The following is a 24,146-nucleotide window of genomic DNA, read 5'->3' on the forward strand; positions in this document are numbered from 1 at the left end:
AGCTCCAGGTAGTGTTACCATGAAGCTATGTTCTTTAAGCCAAAGGTACTTGGCTTAAGAAGCTTATAAACTTCCCCAGCTATGTCCATGGTGACTAATATCCTTGAATCAACTCTATTCATTTTACAAAACTAGAAGCTATACCGTGTGTTTTTGAGACATTTCTAAGTTGCTTGAACTAGACAACTTAACAAAAAGACCTTACAAACTATTATACAGGATAAACCTACAGAATTTGTAATCTCATTGGAGTAACTCTATCAAAGCTATTGGGATATTTATAAACTCTGCAAAGTATTCACGGGGCTCTCAGAGGTTCAAGTTTTTTACAGAATACATTCAAAATTAACACCCCCGACATGTCCCAGACCTGGAAGAACAAACAACCAAAATAAATTCAGCAGCTCCTGGCCAAGCCGTTTTTGACCCTCCAACTTTCGAAAGAGGAAAAATAGCAAGGCCAGATTCTGCTCTCAGTTGCAGCAATGCAAATCAGAATAATTCCTTTAGCTTCAGAACACTTTGTCTAATTAATATCAAAAACTTTCCTCCAAAATCTTATTCTGGGAGGATAAATGATTTTTTTGAGACTGTTAAAGGAAGATCAATAGCAGCCTTTTGGAATCTCACTCAGTCTTACCCTATCTGGCTCACATAATTGACTTTGCAGACATACTTACCATTCTTACAACTTCTGTAAGACCTCTCACAGGGCTTATAATGTTCTCCAAACCAGAGCTCTCAGAGGTTCAAAATGCTTTTAACAAGTAACTCCAAAATCAACCACCTATGCTTCTTTTAAAATATACAACCAACCAAGTACTCCTGGGTACCAGATTTCATTGAAGTGTAAAACCAATTTGCGATTTCTGGGCCAAATCAATTTTTCAGATATGTTTTCCCAAAGAACATATCTGGATACTTCTCAAAACTACAAAATCCACCCAATATTTTTAAGCCCTCCAAATTAAAAACATACTGTCTATTTACAGGAGTCAAACAAATAAAGAACAGCCGCAACCCTACAAAATCCTCCAGCATAATAAGCACAAGACATTTTATACTAAAAGAACTTTTCAAGTGAGAGAGGGGTCAGAGAGGGTTCTAAAAAAAGACACCTAACCTATTGATTTATTTATAGGCTTTGTACTATAGTGTTTTCCGTTTTCAAAGATTGTTACCAATATTATTGAAAGCACTGCCTACATGTGAAAACTCCACTGGTGGAACTGTTCTATTATCAGAAGCTACTGTACCTGTGTACACAACTTTTCTCCCATCAATGGGATTAACTAATCTTCACTATCCCGCAAATTAGTTACAACAGATAAAGTTTTATACTATTGAAGTAGTAAGGGTAAAAACAGGGAATCCTCTACCCCTTTTAAAAAGGGTGTGTAGGAGGGCTGAGGAGGAGGAAGTTAACTTTATACACAAAAGGCACCCAATCCATCTCTCTCTTTTGAGGAAGAAAAAAATTGACAAAAACAACTCACCAAATTTCAGCCAGAATAGAATCTGGAGACCAAATTAGAAACTGATGATATTAATGGTTTGTAATGGAAATGACATCAGAGCCTTAGTTACAAACATTCAAATGTTTGTGCTCCCAAAATAAAAAAGTAAATAGTGAGCTCAAAGTCAAATGACTATTCTGAGCAATTACGCAGAATTTGTACAAAGCACACTGAAAAAATATATATATGTGGGCATGAGAGGCAAGACACTCCCAAATTACAATTCACAGGCTTACAGGGAGAAACCCTTCACAATTTAACATCATGGATGTGGCGACGGAAGCTCCGGCCATTAAAGGTAGAGAAATACGCCTTCACATGTGGGAATCACAAATGTGGTCGGGCAACCAGTGCCAAAGTCGTCTTTTTTTAAATGCCTTGGCTTTACTAGCTTGCAAATGAAGAGGGTGGTGCTGTAATGACCACTGACATCACTGATATTGTAATGCTGTAACATAACACTGCTACAATAACCTAAAATAAATATGCCAGGAAGACATACTTCTGGCTTGGTGTAAGGCAAGAGGCCACTCCGTTATTAAGAGGTGACCAGTCGAAGTGTGCCATACCTGACAAAATCTGGTTTCTGCAATCATTTCCTAATCCAACTCTGGACCTTATTACACAAAAGTGGGTACTGCACTGCATTCCTGGAGACAGGCTCCAAGCTTGCAAATCTACAACTAGTTTTTTCCTTGTCGTCAGAATCAGGTCTGCATATGGAATGAGCGACATCTATACTGGATATTCAAGTCCATCCTCCCATTTGCTCTAACGTATGGCCAATCTGTTTGTGCCATGTGTCCCAGTTATAATATGTTTGTCGCCTGGCACACTTAAAGGACATGAGCAAGGCTTTAGCACAATTCATAACACAGAGTTAAGTCCTGCATACGTGGAAAAGGAAATGTAACTGTATTTATAGGCAGATGGAACTTTACTTCAAACTACCTGCTCCTCATCCCATACCTGGGTTTTGGGATAAGAAAACCACCTCTGCCCTACGTCCACCACCTGGGACTCCTGCCAGGCCAAACCAGAATGCAGGTTCCCAACTTAGTTTCCAATATGGCCCAAGAAGAAATAAACCAGCAAACTGCATAGCTATGTAAAACCAGCTATTTAATCTAAACTACAGGGCTACGCCAATGTGCCCATGCCCTCTAGCTCTAACTAATACAAAAATTTTTTTCAAAAGCTGGTACTACATAGGTATTAAATGTACTGTTCTATCAGAGCCCGCTGCCCACCCCCTAAGTTGCCCCGAGAGAAGCTACTCTGCTTTGCCTCCTCCCCTCCCCCATCAAATTCCCCACTTCCTCCTTACTGGCCCTGGCTCAGCTGCATGCATCATATCTCTCTCTCTAGAGGGTACACACACCTTGAGAGAGATTTTCCCTACTGACCCCAAATATGGGTGCATGTAGATAGGAATTAGTTCTCCAATCCAGAATGGCTCACCACACATTACAACCACCAGCACAGAATTAACACAAGTGCAGTGGTGCTGGAAAAATTTTTATAGTGGGGGTGCTGAAAGCCACTGAACAAAACTATAAACCCTCTATATTAGGGAAACCACTTCCAGCCAGGGGGTGCTTCGGCACCCCCAGCACTAGTTCCAGCACCTATGCATAAGTGGCATACGCAGTAGCCATGTCCAACCACAGAGCAATGACTAGCATGAGAGGTTAAAGAGAGTTCAACAGCCTGCAATGAAAGAATAAGAATGTGCTCTAACTTTTTGTCCATGGCCCTCCCCAAGAGGCCGTAGCTATGTCAGCAAGAGAAGCTCTCCTGTCAACATAGCACTGTCTACTGGGGGGTGGGGGGAAGAGAATAGGTCGGTATAACTACATCGTTCAGGGTGTGGATTTTTCACATCCCTGAGCAACAGTTATAAACATATAGGTCCGTAGCGTAGACCCAGAGCTAGTTTTCCCGGCTGCATTTTGTCCATCTCTGGCAGCCAGTTGTGTCCTGAATAGAAAGTCCTACCTATTCCTGCAAGACACAACACCACAGAAGCAAAAATATATTGCCTGGACTAATACATCTAATATTATTTGTTTTTAATGACAGATTGGACTTTGGTTCATATCTTGTGGTTCTTATGCCTAGTTTCATCAGGTTTCTCAATCTAGAGGCACATGCTAACCACCAAGCCACGACGCTTCGTGTGGTTAATATTATAGATTTGAAATGGGATGATGGTAAATTGTAAGCCTGGAGTCACACAAGCCACCACCTGGTAGATACTTGACAAGGGCTTAAATAAAATACATTAGAGAAGTGGAAGAAAGACTGCAGAATTAAATGAAGAACTCATTAAATCTTGCTTGCCTTGTTCACTTGAGTAGTCCTGTTGAAGCCAAGAATGACTTGGCCCAAGAACAAAAACACAGGAGGATCAGAACTTGTTATTATCCTAAAAACTGAGAGACATGTTTTCCTACTAGACCACTTGCAGCATTAGAATATATAGCAGTAGTTTTCAACCTATGGTTCACGGATCCCTGGGGATCCACAGATTATGTCTAAGATTTCCAAAGGGGTCCACTCCTCCATTGGAAATTTTTAAGGGCTCACAAATGAGAACAAGGTTGAAAACCACTGATATATAGAGTAGTGGGGAGGGCAGGAAGAGTCAAAGTATACAAACAAAACATGTTCTCACAGTCCTCAGGACATCATAAATGCCAACAGATAACAGTTTAGAGGGAGAACTCCTCTGACAAATCTTTGAAGTCTTCAATACAGCATTCCAACAGCTCATGCTAATAAGATTTGTTCAAAAAAAACTTTTAAATACTATTCCAAGATGCCTTCATTTATTTTATGAATCTTCTTGATCAAATAGCTTCAGAAAAATCACAGTTCTACCCATTACTAATCTAAACTCCTTACGAAACTAGGTATGGATTTAAATCAGTATTTTGTTGTCAGAGGAGTGCATTGAGTCTGAGCTTGTCCATCCGACAACATGCAGATGTAACACAGATTCAGTAACTACAGATTATAGAGATTCAAATAAACACTCTGAATTCTGCAGCATCTTTCATCTGAGGATCTCAAGTGCCATAATTCTCACAATATGCCTAATGACATTTAGCAGGGAGGTTGGTACACCCAATTTTAGATATGGGCACACAAACCGGTCAAATTACTTGACCAAAGTGGCACAGTGAGCTAGCACCAAATTTGAGAATAAAATCCAGGAGTATTAAATGCAAATTTTCCTATGCTAACCACTACAACACACTGGTCGCTGACTTTTCATATTAAGCAGTATAGTGTATATAGGCACCAACCCAAAAAGTGGCCATCCTAGCACTGTGTGTGTAAGCAAGAATCATTGGGAGGCTTCGTTGTGTAATGATCAGAGCAAAATCACTGGGAATCAGGACTCCTGGTTTCTATTTTCAGCTCTGCCACTGGATTTTCACCCTGACCATAGTCGTTTGACTTCTCTGTGCCTCGGTTTACTCATTTATAAATCTGTATGTACTAATACACTCATTCACTCGCTCGCTGTCTCTCTCTCTCACACACACACACACACACACGCGCGCACACAGGGGTATTGTATCACTGCTGTTTCATAGAGTGCTTTGAGATCCTTAAGTGAAAGAAGCTAAGCACTAAAGGGAAGAATTACTTATAAATTCCAATATTTTTTACTATCACAGTCATCACTGGTCCCTATTGTTCTGTGCATGGGTCTCTCCCTGCCTGTGCAGCTGGTGGGAGCAGCCACTTCCATTAACAGCCTACCCCCTGAGGGACTGGGGAGCCACACACAGGAAAGGGGAGAACCAGGGCAATGAGTGTACTCAGCCTATCATCTCCCCAAACTTGTAGCAACAAGGAACCCTCGCAAAAGTTAGCATATTTTGAGGCTGTCTTAACTTTTGCACAGAGTCCTGATTATGAGAGCTCTGCAGACAGCTGCTAGCAGGGGAAACCAGAAGAGGGATGTTTGGAAGTGTCACTGTGCCCTGTCTTTGTTACACGTTCTGTCAGGGAGTGGCTCTCCCCGACCAAACAAGCTGGTGGGAACTCTAAGAGAAATCTCTGGCATCCTACATGGGTTATTTTCCATAAAGAAAAATGGTGTGGCCAATTTTACTATCCGGTGGAGAGAAAAACCTTTTGGCTCATCTTTAGGCCACACTTAAGGGGACAGAAAAAAGGTAGAGCAGCATTTACTGGTTCTGCCCTGTAGAGAAAAAAAATATATAAGAGTGTGAAGTGAGCTCAGACCCAAAGATTAATTTGTTGATTGTCTCACTGGATCCTGAATTATGAGCAGCTAGTTTTGTTATCAATATTTAATCACCATTTAACTCTGCCATGCATTAAGAGTTGAAATTTTAAACTAAGTGTAACTTTGCAAAATCCTTTTGTGTTGATTTTTTCTCGTTAGGGGTTTTCTAAAGGATGCTATCTTGAAAGTCTACATGTACCTTTTGTTATCAATAATGTACAACTTTAGTAACACGTTTTTGTACTTTCCAATTTTGCAGCATGCAAGCTATCCCTGACTTACAATGACCACTGAATTTGTTTGATTACTGAAAATGCCTTTATGTAACGTTTAAACAAATGACTACTGCAGGAAAACTAACACTATGGAGCATATTTCTCTATAAATACATTTCCTAACACCTCCCCCCCCAGGAAAACAAAATCAATATTGTAAAATTCCGATTCTCACTTTGAAGAAAGCTGGCTCTGGTTTGTAAAGCAATTTAATTAGACATTATGATTTATTTAACATTATTAAGGAGAATACAAACATCTGAATTCTGAAGGTTTAACCATCAAAACCCCTTCCTATGCTTATTCAGTTATTTTTGTCACTGTGTGCATTTTTCAGAGCTCAGACAGAAAATACCTGCAGCAAAAAATCTACTGTATCACCCCTGCCCTCTCATCTGACTTTGTATGCCTGAGGCCAGATTTCCATGCAGTTCTGGGAAGCAGAGGACCATACAGCTATTCTTGAAAAAGTGAGGAGCACTGCATTGTGAATCCCATCTAACATAGAAGATGGGATTCACCTGAATTTCAGCAATCAAGCAGCTGAGCTCAATTTCAAATCAAGTAAACCCTTAACCCTTCTTATTTCAGCGGCGCCACTCCAACTAGGACTCCGTTACCGTTTCCATTATGAACATCTCTTCCCATGTTTTACTATCTTTGCAGTGTCTGTTCCCACCACACTGAAACTCGATCTGCAACTTGTCAGCCCAGGGGTCAGTTGTTCTGTATTTATTTTATATTGTGTAAAAACAGAGACTAGTTCTGCTGCCACTGAAATCACCATGTACAGTCATGCCATTGGCTTCAACGGAAGCAGGACAGGATCCATAATTGGCCACAGAATCAGGTGCTGCACTTGTGCACGTACGTACTGTAGTTGATCACTGAAACAAACTACAAAGGGAAAAGACAGTTACCTGTTCCCTAACTGGTGTTCCTCGAGATGGGTTGCCCATGTCCATTTCACATTTGGGGTGTGCGCTCGCCACATGCGCCGGGGCTGGAAATTTTTCCCTCAGCAGTATCCGAAGAGGAGCAGCTCTGGCGCCCTCTGGAGTGGTGCCCACATGGCGTGGTATAAGGGGGCCGCTGGCTTCCCTGGCCCTCAGTTCCTTCTTGACAGGAACTCTGACAGTGTGGAAGGAGGGTGGGTCATGGAATGGACATGAGCAACATCTCTCGAAGAACACCAGTTACGGAACAGGTTACTGTCTATTCTTCGAGAGCTTGCTCATGTTCATTCCGCATTAGGTGACTCCAGGAAGTTCCTGTGGAGCCAGGTAGGAGTTCATGGCTGTGCAGATTGTAATACAGCTCTGCTGAACCCAGCGTCATCTCTGGACTGCTGAGTGATGGCATAATGAGATGTGAACGTGTGGACAGAGGACCATTTCACAGCTCTACAGATGTCTGGATCGGGATGTGCGCCAGGAAGGCCCCTGAAGACACCTGCGCTCTAGTCGAATGGGCCCTGACAATCGGCAGCGGCAGGACCTTTGCTAGCTTGTAACAGGCCTTTATGCAAGAGGCGATCCATTTGGAAATCCTCTGCGAAGAAACTGGAAGGCACTTCACCCTATCCACTGTAGCAAAGAAAAGCTGGGTCGATTTACTGAAAGACTTGGTACGCTCCAAGTAAAAAGCCAAGGCCTTCCAGACACCTCTCCTCAGTAGTCCTGTGCAGCTTGGGACAGAACACTGGCAGGAATACGTCCTGGCTCACGTGGAAGGGAGATACCACCTTCGGCACAAAGGCTGGGAGGGGCCGCAGCTGGACTTTGTCCTTATAAAAAACACTGTTTAAGGCGGTTCCGAGATCAAGCCCTTAATCTCTGAGACTCGTCTTGAGGACATCCCCACCACCAGGAGAGCTACCTACCAGGAAAAGTAGGAAAGGGAGCAGGAGCCCAGTGGCTCGAAAGGCAGGCCGGTGAGCCTGGAGAGGACCAGGTTAAAGGTCCCACTGTGGGACACAGGCCTGAAACTGTGGGTAAAGCCAACTGAGGCCTCTCAGGAACCTGACAGTCATGTCATGAGAAAAAACTGTCTGACCTTAGATCGGCTGGTGGAACGTAGAGATGGCCACAAGGTGCACTCTGATGGAAGAATGCGTCAGACCCTGGTTCCTGAGGTGGAGTATGTAGTCCAAGATGGACTGCACTGAAGAATGCAAGGGAGAATTGCTGTGCTCCAAAACCCATCAGGAAAACCTTGTCCACTTGGCCAGGTAAATTAGTCTTGTGAATGGCTTCCTACTTCACAGGAGAACCTGCTGGACCTCTTCCGAGCAGGTACACTCCTCAAGGTTCAATCACAGAGCATCCACTCCAAGAGGTGTAGGGACTTGAGGCTGGGGTGTAGAGCCAACCGTGATTGTGTGAAAGCAGGTCCAAACGGTAGGGAAAGTGCCAAGGACGGGCCGCCACCATGTTCATGAGCATGTGGAACCAGCGCTGGCAAGGCCACACAGGGGTGATCACAATAACATGTGCCTTGTCCCTCTTGATCTTTACTAGGACCCGGCTGACCAGAGGGATTGGAGGGAAAACGTACATCAGACCCTCGGCCCACAACAGGAGGAAGCCATCGGAGAGCGAGCACTTGCTCAGTCCCTGCTGGGAGCAAAACCGAGGGCACTTTCTGTTTCACCTGAGCTGCTCTCCTATGGATACTGCTGAGGGAAAAACCTCCAGCACCGGTGTATGTGGCAAGCACACACGCTAATGTGGAATAGACATAAACAAGCACTCGAAGAAGTGGTAGATTCTCCGAGTTGTCTTCAAATCAAGTCTAGATGCTTTTTTGGAAGATGTGTAACAACAAGTTGTGCTTTAGTCAAAACACAAGTTACTGGGCTTAATACATGGGGGAACTGGATTAAATGTAATGATCTGTGATATGCAGGAGGTTAGACTAGATGATCTAATGATCCCTTCTGGCCTTATACATTATGATTCTTACTCATCGACACCACGTAGCGTTACATGATGTATGCAAGAGGACAAGCCCAAGCATGTGTTGTGCCATAGCTACTGTAATACAAAGTATCTTTGCTTTTGCAGAGATGTAGGGCAGAAACTTCAGGGTAGTTTAAAAACATTGCTTTGTACTGCAGATAGTATTCCTAATCTCAGATATGTCACGTAATACGATGTCCACATATTGCAGCGCAGGCTCTTTTTTATAAGCATGCCGTAAAGCATGAGTGGCTCTGATGTATCCCAGTCAGGGCCGGCTTCAGGGGTTTTGCCGCCCCAAGCAGCCAAAAAAAAGCCGCGATCACGATTTGCGGCAATTCAGCGGGAGGTCCTTGTTATAGTATAATTCCCAATTCTGAACCTTAGAGTCCAAAATATGGGTACTAGCATGAATTCCCCTAAGCTTAATTACCAGCTTAGATCCTGTAGTGCTGCCATCAATCAGGACTTAGAGTAGAGTGCCTGATAAACTCTGGTCTCCCCCAAAACCTTCCCTGGGGACCCCCAAGACCCAAATTCCTTGAGTCTCACAACAAAGGGGAATAAACCATTTTCCTTCCCCCTCCTCCCTTTTCCCTTCACCCAGAGGCAATACAGATTCAAACTCCGTGAATCTAAAACAAAGAGGAAATTCACCTTTCCCTTCTCCCCATCAATTCCCTGGTGAGTACAGACTCAGTTCCCTTGAGCCTCAACAAGGGGAAAAAATCAGACAGGTCTTAAAAGCAAAACTTTTAATAAAATAAAAAAGAATAAAGAAAATCACTGTAAATTCAAGATGGAATATTACAGGGTCTGTCAGCTTCTAGAAACTGGAGAAAAAGCCTCCTCCAGCAGAAATACAATTTAAAATACTTCCAGCCAAATACACATTTGCAAATAAAGAAAAACAAATAAAAAGACTATACTGCCTTTCTGCCTTTGTACTTACAAAATTGGAATAGAAGATTAGAGAGCCTGTAGGTACGTGTGGTCACACTCAGAGCCCAGAGAGAACAAAGCAAAACCCCAAAAAACACAAAACAAAGGCTTCCCTCCACGGAGATTTGAAAGTATCTTGGCTCCTGATTGGTCCCCTGGCCAGGTGTTTGGCTCCCTGTTTGTTAACCCTTTACAGGTAAAAGAGACATTAACCCTTAACTATCTGTTTATGACATGCCCCTTGGCAGTTTGAAGCCACTTTAGTGCAGCATGGTCTGTTTGTAGCTGGAACTGCTGTCCCCAAATGTATGGGCGTAGCTTTTCCAGGGCGCACATCCCTCACTCCCAGCGGGAGAGAGGGACCCTCCGCCGAATTGCCGCCGAATACCTGAAAATGCCGCCCCGTTCCGGAGTGGCTGCCCCAAGGACTTGCCTGATAAGCCAGAGCCTGGAGCTGGCCCTGATCCCAGTGTGCAAAGTATTTTTTTTGTTATGCATCAGGCCAATTTAAAAATCAAACCAAATGGACAAACAAAACAGCTATATTCCTTGGACCGTGAGCTTATCAGGGCAGGGTCTGTCCCTTCTCGAATGTTTGAAAAATACCTAAGACATCCTAGGCACCCCTTAAGCAAACAATAATAATATCCACATTCCAAGGGAAGGCATACTGTGTTGCTGACATAAACCACAGGAACAGCCATAGATTGCAATATTTGCTTGAACTCCATGAATTTCATCCTGCATGAATTGATTTTTTCATTTTTTTTTTTTTGGCAACAAAGAGCTAAAGAACACATTATCCATAAATCTATTTTAATTTGAAACAGAAGAGGATGTGTCGGGATTTTTTTCTTAACATGTATTTTTAAAAATAAATAAATAAAAATAGCTCTAACTCTTTGACACATTTAATCATTCTGTAAAATTCTAAATTTAAAATGAAATCATTTTATATTCAAAGAAGGTCAAGAGAACAGCGCTGACATCACAGCGAACAGCAGCCACCGCTTAATGGTTACATCAGTGTTGCTTGTTGCTATGGTGCTTAACCGACTACTAATTTCTGAAAGAAGGTGATTATAAAGCAGCCATATGAAACTCAGTCAGATGACACCACTTCAGTACCAAACACTGACATGTGTTACTCCTGTCTTCTGCAAGTTAATTTTATGAATCACTACTTTTGTGATGTTAATATTCCTTTCTAACTTTAAACTTACAGAACTCAACAAAAAGAAAGGCAAGGAGTTAAGGTAGAAGTAAAGGATTTTCATATTGTTTTTAAAAAAGAATGCTTTCAGGGAGCTGATTTTGTTGTTTTGGTTTGGTTTTGCTATGCCCCAAAAGACCAAAAAGCATGTATTTTAATGGTTACAAGGGTAAGAAGTAGTAACCAGATTAAGAGCCAAATTCTGCTCTTACACTGTTGTGTTAGCCCAAATCAAAGCAGCCATAATGCCAATTTGACCATCCCTTGGGATTCATCTTATGTAATGGAGTCTTCAGCTGGCTAGGAGACTGAAGCAACTCTGACACCACTCAGTGGGGAGGAGTGGGGCATCTTTGAGAGAAAGAGGTTATGACATGATTCCCAGCTGCAAGGAGAACCAGTTGGATAACAGACAGCCAAAATAAATTGTAGAAGATCGCTCTCATTTAGACCGAGGACAAGATTGGTGGTCAAATGGCCCCAGAGGCAGCTGGGTGTGGGCCAAAAAGGCCACCTTTGTGCTTCAACTGAGGGCCCAACCCATTGGTTTAGTTGGAGATGAACACGGTTTAAGTTAGGCCAGAATATGGTTAGAGAACTTTGTTAGAGCCCAGTCCTACAGTCCTTACTCACGCAAGTATACCCATTTAAACCCAGGGGCTACTTCCGCAAGTAAGGAATATTCATGGGTTTTGCAGATTGGGCCCATATATAGGCAGGTCAGTCTATACAAACTAAGTGCAAACTGGTAATTGTATTTACCTACTTTAGTTGCTTCTGCAAAGCAATCTTCAGTTACAGCCACCCAAAAAGGTCACTCTTCTTACCCTGGAGACAAAGAGGATACCACAATGTCATTGGCAGATCACTGCTAGCGACAACATCTGAAGCATTTTCATTGTTACCACATTAGCAAGTACAAACATAAATAAAACAACAAATGAATTCAATTGTGTTTAATGGTGAATGACTTTCAGAGAGAGTTAATAAAAACAATAAAGTCACAGGACTGCTGCTTATCAGTACCAGCCAGCGTGAGGCTCTTCGGTTCAACAAGAACAATGTGGTGTTTGGGGGTGGGGAGGGAAGGGAGGGAGAAGAAAAAAATCCCTGAAGATGAGACATCTTTGTTCTCTACCATAAACTTTCTTAATCTTGATGTCTATCAATTTAGTTTCACTTTGAATAATATATGACTCACGTCCTTTGTTTCAGAACCCAGACTTGCTTGAATAGGTCTCTGCTTAGTTAATTTTTTGTGTGTGTTTGTAACCCCTGTGCTTCTATTTATGTTCTCTCTCTCCTCCCCTCCCCTTTCCAAACGATACAGTCCCGGAGCAAATGCATCTTTCATGCTTAATTCAGAAAGTATTTTACTTGTATTTGGGGCGTTTGTGTCCTCTTTTTACACCAAGTGCAGAGGGTTAAGAAGAAAAATGAGTGTCAGTAAAAAACAGAGTAGAAAGAAAGAACAACAGCAAGTGTGTTACCACGTATATCGCTGCATCTTGTGTACTCTCTCTTATGCAAAATACTATGTAATCCTTTAAGAAACATGACAATCTGCCACTTTGTTCATGTAATTGAGATCAACATATGGTACAAGAAAAACATTTGTTTATTAATTCAGATCAAGCTACTAACAGTATTTAGAATTAATTCCATGTCAATTAACCAAAAGGGTTAATAGAATAAAACTAACATAATTTCACTGAAATGTTGATTTTCTAAACAGTGTGCCAAAGAACACACAATATCTAATATGTTAATTCAGTAGAGACAGATAAATATGCAAGCATTTGCTGATCTAGACAATAAAACATGAAACAAACTCAATGAAATTTTGGGGTGTGAAATAATAAGGCTGCACAAAACTTTGTTTCACAACATTCACACGGTAAAGGTGGGGTCTTTCGGGACTGTTTGTGAAACTGATCAACTGACAGTATGCCATTTCTAGGATCTGGTGCAGCTTGTTGCCATCCATTTCACTCTGGGGTAAGAATCAGAATTCTCACAAAAGCCTTTCAGAAGGAAATTCACTTATTTACCATTTATTTTGCAAAGACAGAATTTTCATAATTACGTCACCTTTTCACCTCTGAAAAATGACATTTTTAGTACGACAAAAATGTTTAAAATCAAGATGAAAATGGAAAGTACTGTATTTTGATTTTTTGTTAATCTGCAAAAATTTGAAGATTTTTTAATATACATCTAATGAGAAGTTTTACATGGTTCTAATAATAAAATATTGGAGACTAAGGTCCAAGACCTATAAGTCCTTGCAAGCAGTCCCACTGGCTTCAATGGGATTACTTCTGTAAATAAAGATATTCTAGATTGAGGCCTGAAAAGACAGGCACAATAATATAATAATAGTATAATAGGCAGATCTCACTTTCACTACACCATGTAAAATATCAAAACCTTGCAAGTAAAATACATGAACGCTGGCATATTATTTACTGTTAGAGTCACAGCAATAAAGGTTTTTATTCCACTTTGCTGTAGATGTGATCTTGATCTAGGGTGACCAGATAGAAAAAGTGAACAATCAGGATGGGGTCGGGGTAACAGGCGCCTTTATAAGAAAAAGCCCCGAATATCAGGACTGTCCCTATAAAACCAGGACATCTGGTCACCCTATCTTGATGAGGTCCTTTAAATCTATTTTCATCTTTATCAGTTCTATTGTACCTATTTTCTGGATAGTTCAGGCAAACCTGTGGTATTGCACTTTGCAACACAGAATAGATTTGCAGGACACAAGTAGATCATATTAAAATTGAATTTTAAAAAAACCAAAATAGCTGAACATGACTACTTCAAATAAAATTCACTCTGGGTAATGTCTCAAATCCCATATAACATTTGCCTATTTTTCTAAACACCTGTGGAGCATATTCAGTACACATGCTACAAAAAAAACCCAAACAACCCCAAACTACTGTTTGCTCAAGGGAGGCAAGCATGGTCTAGCAACTTAAACACAGGGCTGGAAGCAAAGATGATTATTTCAGTTCTATTAGGGAATCACTCATTGACTGGGTATGTGATCTTGAGCTTAGGTCTACGTTTTCCAAAAAACACAAAAAGTTTGAGCTGCCTGAGAACCCCAAAACTTTGACATGCAACTTTAGGCCCTTATCCTGCAAACATCTGTACAAATGAGTAACTTTATGTATGCAGGTAGTCTCATTGACTTTAATGGCACTGCAGACATGAGAAAAGTTACTAACAAGTGTAAGTATTTGCCGGATGGGAATTTTAGTAGACATGATTGAAATGTTTAGGCTTAACCACTCTGTCTCTCAGTTTATCCACCAGTGAGATGGGGATAATGCAGGAAATGCCTATCTTTGCAATGCACTTGAGGATTTTTGGCTAAAAGACATTTTTACTGTAATTTGTTAAAGCAGGACTGTTTGGTGGAGCAGACTGTCATTAAAAAAAAAAAATACAATGCCGGCAATGATTCTAAATGGATTAAGAGCCTGATCCAATGCATATTGATGTCAGCTGAAAGACTCCCAATGATTTCAGCGGGACTTGGATCAGGTTCTGAGTAGTCACACTGGCCCCGAGTCTGCTCCCACCGAAGTCAAAATAAGCTTTGCCGTTGAGCTCATAGTAGGATTGTTCCCTACTAGCTTCGTCCTGCAACCTTTACTCACGCAGGTAGTTTCATCAGTGGGACTAATCATATCCGTAAGAGCGAGTTGTGTGAGTGCTGCAGGATGGGGCCCAAATTGTGAGTGATGATTGTAAAGCCATATTCAATCAATAATATAAATCAGACAATGAAATCGAGGAGTCTGGGGAGGAAGATTGTACTAATTAAACAGTAGTACTTTATAGTACTAGAGCATGTGTGGCATTGTACAGAAGCCAAAATGTGATGAACAAAGTTCCTCCTCCCACACATACTGGCTCCCTTGAGTAATTTTACACAGGTGAGTAGTATCTCAATGATACTTCTCACTTGCAGAAAGTTGCTTACAGGCATAAGTGTTTGCAGGAACGGGGTCAACATCCCTGCCTTGAAGAGCCTACAAGGGATAAATATTTTTAGAAACCAAAACCTCTGGGGATAATCTCAATTTCAATACCTAGAAAGCAGTCTCTCTTTTTAAGACAGTTTCAGAAATTTGATTTAGTATTTATTGATGGGATTGACTTTTGTCAGCGACAACTTTAATTTCACAACTGAACATTTCTGTTTTAATTATTTACTGCAAGGCTTCCTAGGAGCACTGAAATATAAAAACCTCAGAACCACAATTGGTATTTTTTTTTAATTATGAGATCCAATAATGGAATACTACAGACTATTTTTGTCCTTCAAATCTAACCAAGTTATAGTTAAGTCTAGACAAGCAGATTGATATTTGCCTTCATTATCTTTATGATTTTATTTTGTTTTGGAGTGTGTGGGGGAGCTTAGTTTGAAAAAAAAAATTAAGGGCTGCAAAGAAGTCAAAAAAAGACGGTTACTCACCTTTGTAACTGTTGTTCTTCAAGATGTGTTGCTCATATCCATTCCAGTTAGGTGTGTGCGCCGTGCGTGCACATTCGTCGGAAAACTTTTACCCTAGCAACTCAGTGGGCCGGCAGGTCGCCCCCTAGAGTGGCGCCGTCATGGTGCTCGATATATACCCCTGCTGGCCCACCCGCTCCTCAGTTCCTTCTTGCCGGCTACTCCGACAGTGGGGAAGGAGGGCAGGTGTGGAATGGATATGAGCAACACATCTCGAAGAACAACAGTTACAAAGGTGAGTAACCGTCTTTTCTTCTTCGAGTGATTGCTCATATCCATTCCAGTTAGGTGAATCCCAAGCCTTACGTAGGCGGTGGGGTCGGAGTGAAATGTGGCAGAATGAAAACTGCTGAGCCAGAGGCTACAGCATCTCTTGACTGTTGAACCAGGGCATACTGCGAAGCAAAGGTATGGACCGAGGACCAATGGAGCTGCGCGACAGATCTCGTGGGTAGGAACATGAGCCAGCAAGGCGGCAGATGAAGCCTGAGCCATAGTAGAATGCACAGTGATGTGGCTTGGGGAAATATGAGCCAAATCATAACAAGTGCGGATGTACGCCATCACCCAAGATGAGATCCTCTGAGAGGAAAACAAGCAAGCCTTCCCTTTGGTCTGCTACCGTGACAGAGCTGGGGCACCTTACGAAATGGTTCTGTCAGCGCAATATAAATGCGAGCACTCTACAGATGTCCAGGGAGTGCAATTGTTGCGCCCATTGCATTGAGCTGTGGGTAACACGAAAGGCCGAAACCACCTTAGGGAGGAGAGCCAGGTGCGGTCATAACTGCACCTTGTCTTTGTGAAACCTAGTGTACGGCGGAACCACCGTAAGAGCTCTGAGCTCGGAGACTCGTCTGGCCGATGTAACAGCTACGAGGAAAGTTGTCGTCCAAGACAGGTATAGCAGAGGGCCGGTCGCAAACGGCTCGAATGGGGGAGACATAAGTCTGGTTAAAACTAGGTTGAGGTCCCAGGTTGGGGCTGGGCGGCGCACCCGAGGGTGCAAGCACTCCAAGCCCTTGAGGGACCTCAAACCCATAGAGTGTGAGAACACGGAATGTCCACCTTAGCCTGGCTGGAAGGTAGAGATGGCTGCCGAGTGTACCCTCAGCGATGATACCGCCAGGTCCTGCCACTGAAGGCCAGAGGCAGGCCAAATAGAGGGGATCGAGACCTCAGTAGGAGCAAGATCGAGCGTATTGCACCTGTAGAAGAAACGCTTCCACTCGGCCCGGTACGTTGACCAGGTGGAAGGCTTCCTGTCACCCCGGCTCAGTTACGCAGCAGCCACACTGTGAGGCGAAGAGGCTGCAGGTCCGGGTGACGAAGCCTGTCGTGGCCCTGAGTGATGAGGTCTGGGTGGGGTGGCAGGGTAATTGGGTCGGTTATTGACAGGCCAAGCAACGTGGTATATCCGTGCTGCCTGGACCACGCTGGAGTGATCATGATGATGCGCGCTCTGCCCCTGCGGAGTTTGAGTAGTACCTAATGAACCAGTGGGAAGGCAGAAAGGAGTTGGCCTTTCCACGGCATCAGGAATGCGTCCAAGATCGATCCCGAGGAGAGACCTTGGAAGGAGCAGAACATTTGGCATTTTCTGCTCTCGCCGGTGAGCGAACAGGTCTATGTGAGGAAAAATCTCCACTTCTGGAAAGCAGAACACCTCACATGGGGCAGAGTGACCACTCGTAAGACAGGAAAGACCTGCTGAGTCAAAGCGCCAAGGCGTTCCAAACGCCTGGGAGAAAGGACGTCACCAGCTCCATCGAGTGGGCCATGCAAAAGTCCCAGAAATGGATGGCCTCCTGACAAAAGGGGGGGAGGACCATGTCCCTCCCTGGTTATTTATGAAGCACATGGCCGTTGTGTTGGCTGTAAACACGGAGATACCACGGCCTCGCAGCTGCCGCTGAAACCCCTGGCACGCCAGGCGGACTACTCTCATTTTTGGGGCATTGATGTGGAATGCCAGCTCCCGAGAAGACCAAAGGCCTTAAGCTCGGAGGTGACCATGAGCACTCGAGTAGAGAGATGACGAGTCCGTCGTCAGGGGCAGTGAGGGCTGAGGCGGATGGAACCGCATCCCTGCCCACACCAGGGAGGGAGTTAGCCACCACTCTAGGGAGCCTAAGGTGCTCGAGGGAACGGTGACTACCATGACCATGCTCCCTGTCCGGGTGGTACGCCGAGGTGAGCCAGACTTGGAGAGGACGGAGGCGGAGCTTGGCGTGTTTGGTTACAAACTTGCGGGCAGCCATAGACCCAGGAGACTGAGACAAGTGCGAGCCGAGGTCGTTGGGAAAGTCTGCGGACCTCGGATGATTGTTGCCATCGCCTAAAACCGCAGTTGTGATAAGCAGGCTCCGGCTAGGTCGGAGACCAGGATAGCCCCTAGGAAGTCTAACCTCTGCGTGGGAACCAGAGTGGATTGCTCTATAGTAATCATCAGGCCTAGACCGGTGAATAAGACCGTGACGATGCCCACGTGCTGAGTGGTTTGTGTCTCGGAGTCTCCTCGGATAAGCGAATCGTCCAGATACGGAAAAACGCATATCCAACATCAGCAAAGGTAGGCGGCGACTATGGCTGTAAACCAGAAGTACTGACGGTTGGCTAGAAAGCGGAGGTATCTCCCGTGCGGAGGGAAGATGGCGTTGTGAAAGTACGTGTCCTTCATATCGAGGGCGGCATCGTAGCCCCCAGGAGGCAAGGATGGAATACCATGCGGAACTTCAACCTTATCCTAAACTGGTTGAGTCCGCGCAGGACTAGGAAGGTCTGAGACCTCTGTTCGAGTGGGGGACTAGGGCATAACGGGAGTAGACCCCCTTGCCCCTTTCATCAGTCGGCGTCTGCACCTCTTGTAGGAGGAATTGCTCGTGAGAGGGGTCCCTGAAGGGGGACAGAGCTGGAACAAATTAGAGGTGGTACCTATGCTCCACCGTGCGCAGGACCCAGCGATCTGAAATTAACTGGGGCCACGCCAGGAGAAAGCGGGATTGGGATCCCGGCCTGTGACTGGTACACCGCCCTCAGGCGCACCTTGGAAGGTTCGTCTTTGGTCCCAGTGGTAATTGCGAGGGACCTTGACCTTGGCTCTTTAGAGGTCCTGACGTTCATCTGCGACCACCTTGGCCTCGCCGTTTGCCAAAGTCCTGTCTCTGGCTAGGCACAGAGTATGGCAGCTGGGGACAAAAAGGCCTGCATTTGGTCGCTGGCATATGCATGCTGAGAGAGCACATTAGGACCCTATTGTCCATCAGGCTTCGCAGCCTGGGGCTGTCTTTGCCGCGAAGAGACCTTTACCAACAAAGGGTAAATCCTGAATGGCATACTGCAGCTCCGGCCGAAGGTTTGAAACCTGAAGCCATGAGATGCACCTCACGGCAACACCAAAGGCCAGAGTCCTGGCTGCTGAGTCTGCTGCGTCCAACGAGGCCTGGAGGGACGCTCTGGGTACCTTTTTCCCCCGTCCTCCAAGACGGCAGCGAACTCTTGGCGGGAGTTTTGAGGGAGAAACTCCATAAACTAAACTACCTTCACCCAGGTGCTATAATTATAGCAGCTAAGCAAGGCTTGTTGCTTTGCTACCCAGAGCTGCAGGGCCTCTGCAGAGTACACCTGGCGGCCAAGTAGGTTCATTCGCCAAGCCTCCTTCGGTTTCGGGGCTGGCGCCCGCTGGCCATACCAATACCTCTCCTTAACAGACTGAAAGACTAGTGAGCAGAGAGGAGAGCGGACAGACGAGTAGTCGTACTCCTTAGAGGGCCCCATACCGGGTCCTCTACCTCTGGGACCTCCTCCACCTCAGGTTGTCGGGGGGCGTATCAGAATCGTGGTCCTGAGCATAAGATCTGCACATGTGGATGACACGGATGCGTGTCTGGATGGCCATGGAGGTACTAAAAAAAGGCATGGGCAGAGTCTCTGACTCTATCGGACCTTGCCCAACTCGGCACCGGGGACCGGCACGGGGAGGCGTACCGGTACCTGGAACGAGATCCAGACCTGCAACCAGAACGGTGCCGGGAGGTCGACTGAGATCTCGAGGCTCGGGGAGAGGCTACGGGAGTCACGGTACCTGTCGCGGTGCCGGGAGTCAGAACGGTGCCGATAGTAGTGGGTCGGCGAACGGGATACCGACCGGTGCGGCGAGTGCGACCAGTACCGATGAGGAAAACAGCACTGGGACTGCAAGTAGTGTCGGGTGTGCCGACGGGACCTGGAGCGTCTGCGGGACCGTGATCATGAACGGTGCCGCTCTGCTGTGCTGACAGAGGATGGTCATATGAAGAGACTGTATTACCCGCACCGGCGGTGCCGGGGTCAGGCAGCATCGACTCTGTCATGGCAACGAGATCCCTCGCGGTTGGTAATGTCTCCGGTGTGGAGGGAACAGCAGGCTCAACCACAGTGCATACTGGGGAGCTGTCAGGCACCGGATTCGATGGCCATCGTGGGACCGGGATCGAGGGTACCGAGGTCGTCAGAGCTTCGGTAGGTGTCGGTGCCGGGCGATCCGACTTAGACGAGCTCTCTGGCTGCGATGCAGTCGGCACGGAAGCAGCAGGAGCAGTAAGCTCAACCACGGCGTGTGCCGGGGAGCCGTCAGGCACCAGATTCGACGGCCCTTGTGGGACTGGAATCGACGGTGCCGACGTTGTCGGTGCCGGGCGATCCAACTTAGACGAGCTCTCTGGCTGCGGTGCAGTTGGCACAGAAGCAGCGGGAGCAGTAAGCTCTACCACGGCGCGTGCCGGGTAGCTGTCAGGCACTGGATTCAATGGCCCTGGGGGACTGGAATCGACGGTGCCGATGTCATCGGTGCCTCTGCAGGTGTCGGTGCTGGGCAATCCGACTTAGACGAGCTCTCTGGCTGCGATGCAGGTGGCACGGAAGCAGCAGGAGCAGGGGGCTCAACCACGGCGCGTGCCGGGGAGCCGTCAGGCACCAGCAGGAATTGTAGGCCTTCTCGACCTCGGAGGAAGGGAGCGGTGCCGAGTCGACTTCGGTGCCGGCGACGGCCGGTGCCGAAAGGCCTTGACAGTACCGGCGGGGTCCGGTGCCGAGGAGGCGCTTCTGCCAGCCGCTTGATCATCGCTCGGTGCCAAAGGTGGAGGAGTAAGTGAAAGTCCCGCTCCTTTTTGTTCTTGGCTTAAAAGCCTTGCAAATGGGGCACTTAGCTGTCAAGTGTGATCCCCTGAGGCACTTCAAACAGGAGTTGTGTAGATCTCCCTTTGGCATCGGCTTCTGGCAGGCCGAGCCCATTTTAAAACCCGGTGAGCCGTGCATGGGCTCCGGCACCGGGTGCAGGGAAGGGGCTACTTCCTGAACCCCGCTAACTATTACTAAACTAACTATGTTGGCAAAGAAAAAAACGTATAACTATACAAATATATATATAAAAGGATTATAACTGCATAACTATATACGAGAACTACGAGTAGCTAAGGAAGTGGAGGTCAGCTAAGCCGCGCTCCACTGTTCCAACGACCAACACGGGCGGTAAGAAGGAACTGAGGAGCGGGTGGGCCGGCAGGGGTATATATCGAGCACCATGACGGCGCCACTCTAGGGGGCGACCTGCCGTCCCACTGAGTTGCTAGGGTAAAAGTTTTCCGACGAACGTGCACGTGCGGTGCACACATCTAACTGGAATGGATATGAGCAATTACTCGAAGAAGAATAAATTAATTTTGTTTATAGTTCAACTTTTTTTTTTTAATTTAGAGAATCTGATGTGCATAATGATTCTGCTAAACAATGACTAGTAAAGAGGTGCTCATAGGCCTTCATCAGAAATGGCCTCTTAAACCAGAGCTGAAGTCTGAAAACCTAAAAAATTTAAAAAACTGAATAACCATAATATAGAAGTGCTTCCACAATAGTTATGAGGATGGTGATTTTTTTTTTAATTGTGCGATATATATTGACTGTCATGAGATACTGTAGGCACCATATTCTGACCCAAGTGTCATTATTACCTATTTGGAAAGTGAAATGATGGTGGAAATGCAAAGTGTGTGTAAGGCAGGGTGCATTTATTTACTTGGTCTTTGAAGAAGGGTAGATGGATTGTGCCACAGGCAAATGTATAGCGTTTGTATTTGCTGATGTGCTGCTGCTTGGTGGACAAAGTGAGCTGCTCATATTGCACTTCAATTTTTAATAATTTGCTGGATGCTCAAAGCCCAGGTATGGGCACTTTTTATTTATTCTAAATTGAAATAAAATAAATATCATGAGGATAAAGCTAAGCACTGAAAATTTCCTCCATTTAAAATAATATTATTAAATTTCATTTCTTATCAAACGTTGGAAAAGAAACACTCAAGTTTGACCAACACCCCTATACTAATTGCAATTCATGTAATTTTTTTGAATAAACTATCATATATAATACAAGTACAGCTAACAGGCAAGTTACGTACACATTGCTTACAGTATACAATTTGAACTATGGTCATCAGTCTAGCATCTTTCACTGATAAGACTGGTTATTTGACTCATATAAATTACTTAGCATAAGAGAACTACTAGCCCTTGTTGCTTTCTTCAGACTTAAGGACCATAACATGTTCCCAGAAAGTATCAAATCTGTCAAATGTCCAATCAAATGATAAGAGAACATCTTACAGAATGTTAAGAGAGAAAATGATCAAATCTTACAGTGCATTTTAGCTTTGCAGCATCTTTACGGTTTCTTAAAATGACTCTCCATACATTAGTTAAAGCCAATCTTAACCATTTTGAGCCTGTGTTATGTCTCATCTTGAAACTTGACCTCACATATAACTGAAGTAGTAACATGAAAGATTCCTCCCCAACCATTGTGGAACAGCCACTGAATCTGTAGTCTTACAGTGTTACTCTGGCAACATTTAAAAGACAAAAAAGTGTTACTTTCAGTACCCACAACTGTGAAGTCTACCTTTCAAAACTACACACTTCTGAACCAAAAACTACACAATTCCGAACGCACTTCCACAAATCCTTTTGCAACTTGCGTGCTATTGATTATTTTACTCACTCATTTTTGGTTTAACAGAAACTAACCTTCTAGCTTTCTTGGCTTCAAATATAATATACATATCCCCATTTTACAAATGCTCCATTGCGTGATATTTTGCTCTTTGCAGTGTCCATTCTTTTGAACTGTCTGTACTAGTATCTTTCAGATTCTTGTGAACTTACATTTTGAATCTTTTTTCATGTGAGACAGATAGCACTAGTCTAAACTGTTCTCCCTCCTTCTCTCATACGTAAAAGTCTTCAGCCTGCCAAGAAATCAGCAATGCAGAAGCCTGCCCATCTTTACAGGGAAAAAAAAGCTACTCTCTCTTACCTTACAACAAAGTGATATCCTTGGTCATGGTCATGTGAAAATATTTTTGAGGTATCCTTTAACAGCCTTTAAATATTGAAGCCTAAAAACAATATTTGCTGTTTTACCTTTGAAGCTTTAACAAAAGCTTTGTTTTAGCATTTACCTTAGTGTGCAATAAGAGTTAATAATCAAATCCATCCCAACCCCCACAAATGTTAAACAAAAAGATAAAAGAAATGCAAATAGCTATTGTCATGGAAAGTTAAAGTACCTGTCTGTATTTTTAAGTGAAAACTATTATCTCTATCAATCAAAATTTAAGAATACAATAGCGCTAATCACACAAGGCGCTTTGACTGAGGTACTTTTCCTCATAAAAAGTTTTTTTTTTTTTAAACCAGAGTATAGAAGTAATATACTTACAGTTAGATATGGTATTTGTAATTTTGTTATTAAAAACCCTCACCAGTCTTATTGTTAACAAATGCTTCTGAGTCTGTAGGCTGATTTGTACCCAAGAAGACCAAAGTCCCTAAATATTTTAATAAGATTGATGAAATTTTATTCAGATGCTCACACTTTCCAACATGTGGTGGAACAGCACACTCTTCTGTTTGAGACGAGTTACTCAAAAGAAGGAAATAGTTAAATGGTAACCAAAACTGCTACTGGCCTTGATACACATTTTCCACATTTCTCCAAATACTCTATGTATTACAACACGGTGCTTTGAAGATGTGCCCTCTGTCATTTTTTTTTTTTTGGTTTTATATAAATTCTCTCTCATTTGACTCCGAAAAGGAAGCTGCACTGTATATACAGTAGAATGTACTGTACAAGCACACTGCACGCATTTTCTAGAAAGTCATTTTTAAAACTAATTTGTTCAGACTGAATCAGAAATAGAGCTGTAGAGTTAATAAGTATGAGAGCAAGCAACAGTAATTACATGTATATTAAAAGAGCTGGAGATTAAAATGCCTATAGTAAACAGTTAACCTAGGATGCTATTATGCAAACTCTGTTCTCATGGAGGGATCTCTCCCACACTGAGCAGCAATAGGACTGTCATTTTTTCCCCCCGCAATATCAGGTTCCCTAG

General features: G+C 44.1%; 1 protein-coding gene across 13 annotated transcripts in view; it reads right to left on the reverse strand.

Moving 5' to 3' along the window:
• FOXP1 (forkhead box P1) overlaps window positions 1-24,146 on the reverse strand; it is a 512,173-nt gene that overhangs the window by 281,470 nt on the left and 206,557 nt on the right. For 9 of the 13 annotated variants that reach the window (XM_050957376.1, XM_050957388.1, XM_050957385.1 and 6 more), the window contains one exon: window positions 11,941-12,002. The gene's annotated coding sequence lies outside the window, so the exon portion shown is untranslated. Of the gene's footprint in view, window positions 1-10,632; window positions 10,703-11,936; window positions 12,003-24,146 lie in introns of those variants that run through there. The other 4 variants (XM_050957374.1, XM_050957373.1, XM_050957372.1 and 1 more) reach the window with 4 other exon arrangements.

This window comes from Gopherus flavomarginatus, chromosome 6, assembly GCF_025201925.1.
Source record: "Gopherus flavomarginatus isolate rGopFla2 chromosome 6, rGopFla2.mat.asm, whole genome shotgun sequence".
Lineage (NCBI taxonomy): Eukaryota > Metazoa > Chordata > Testudines > Testudinidae > Gopherus > Gopherus flavomarginatus.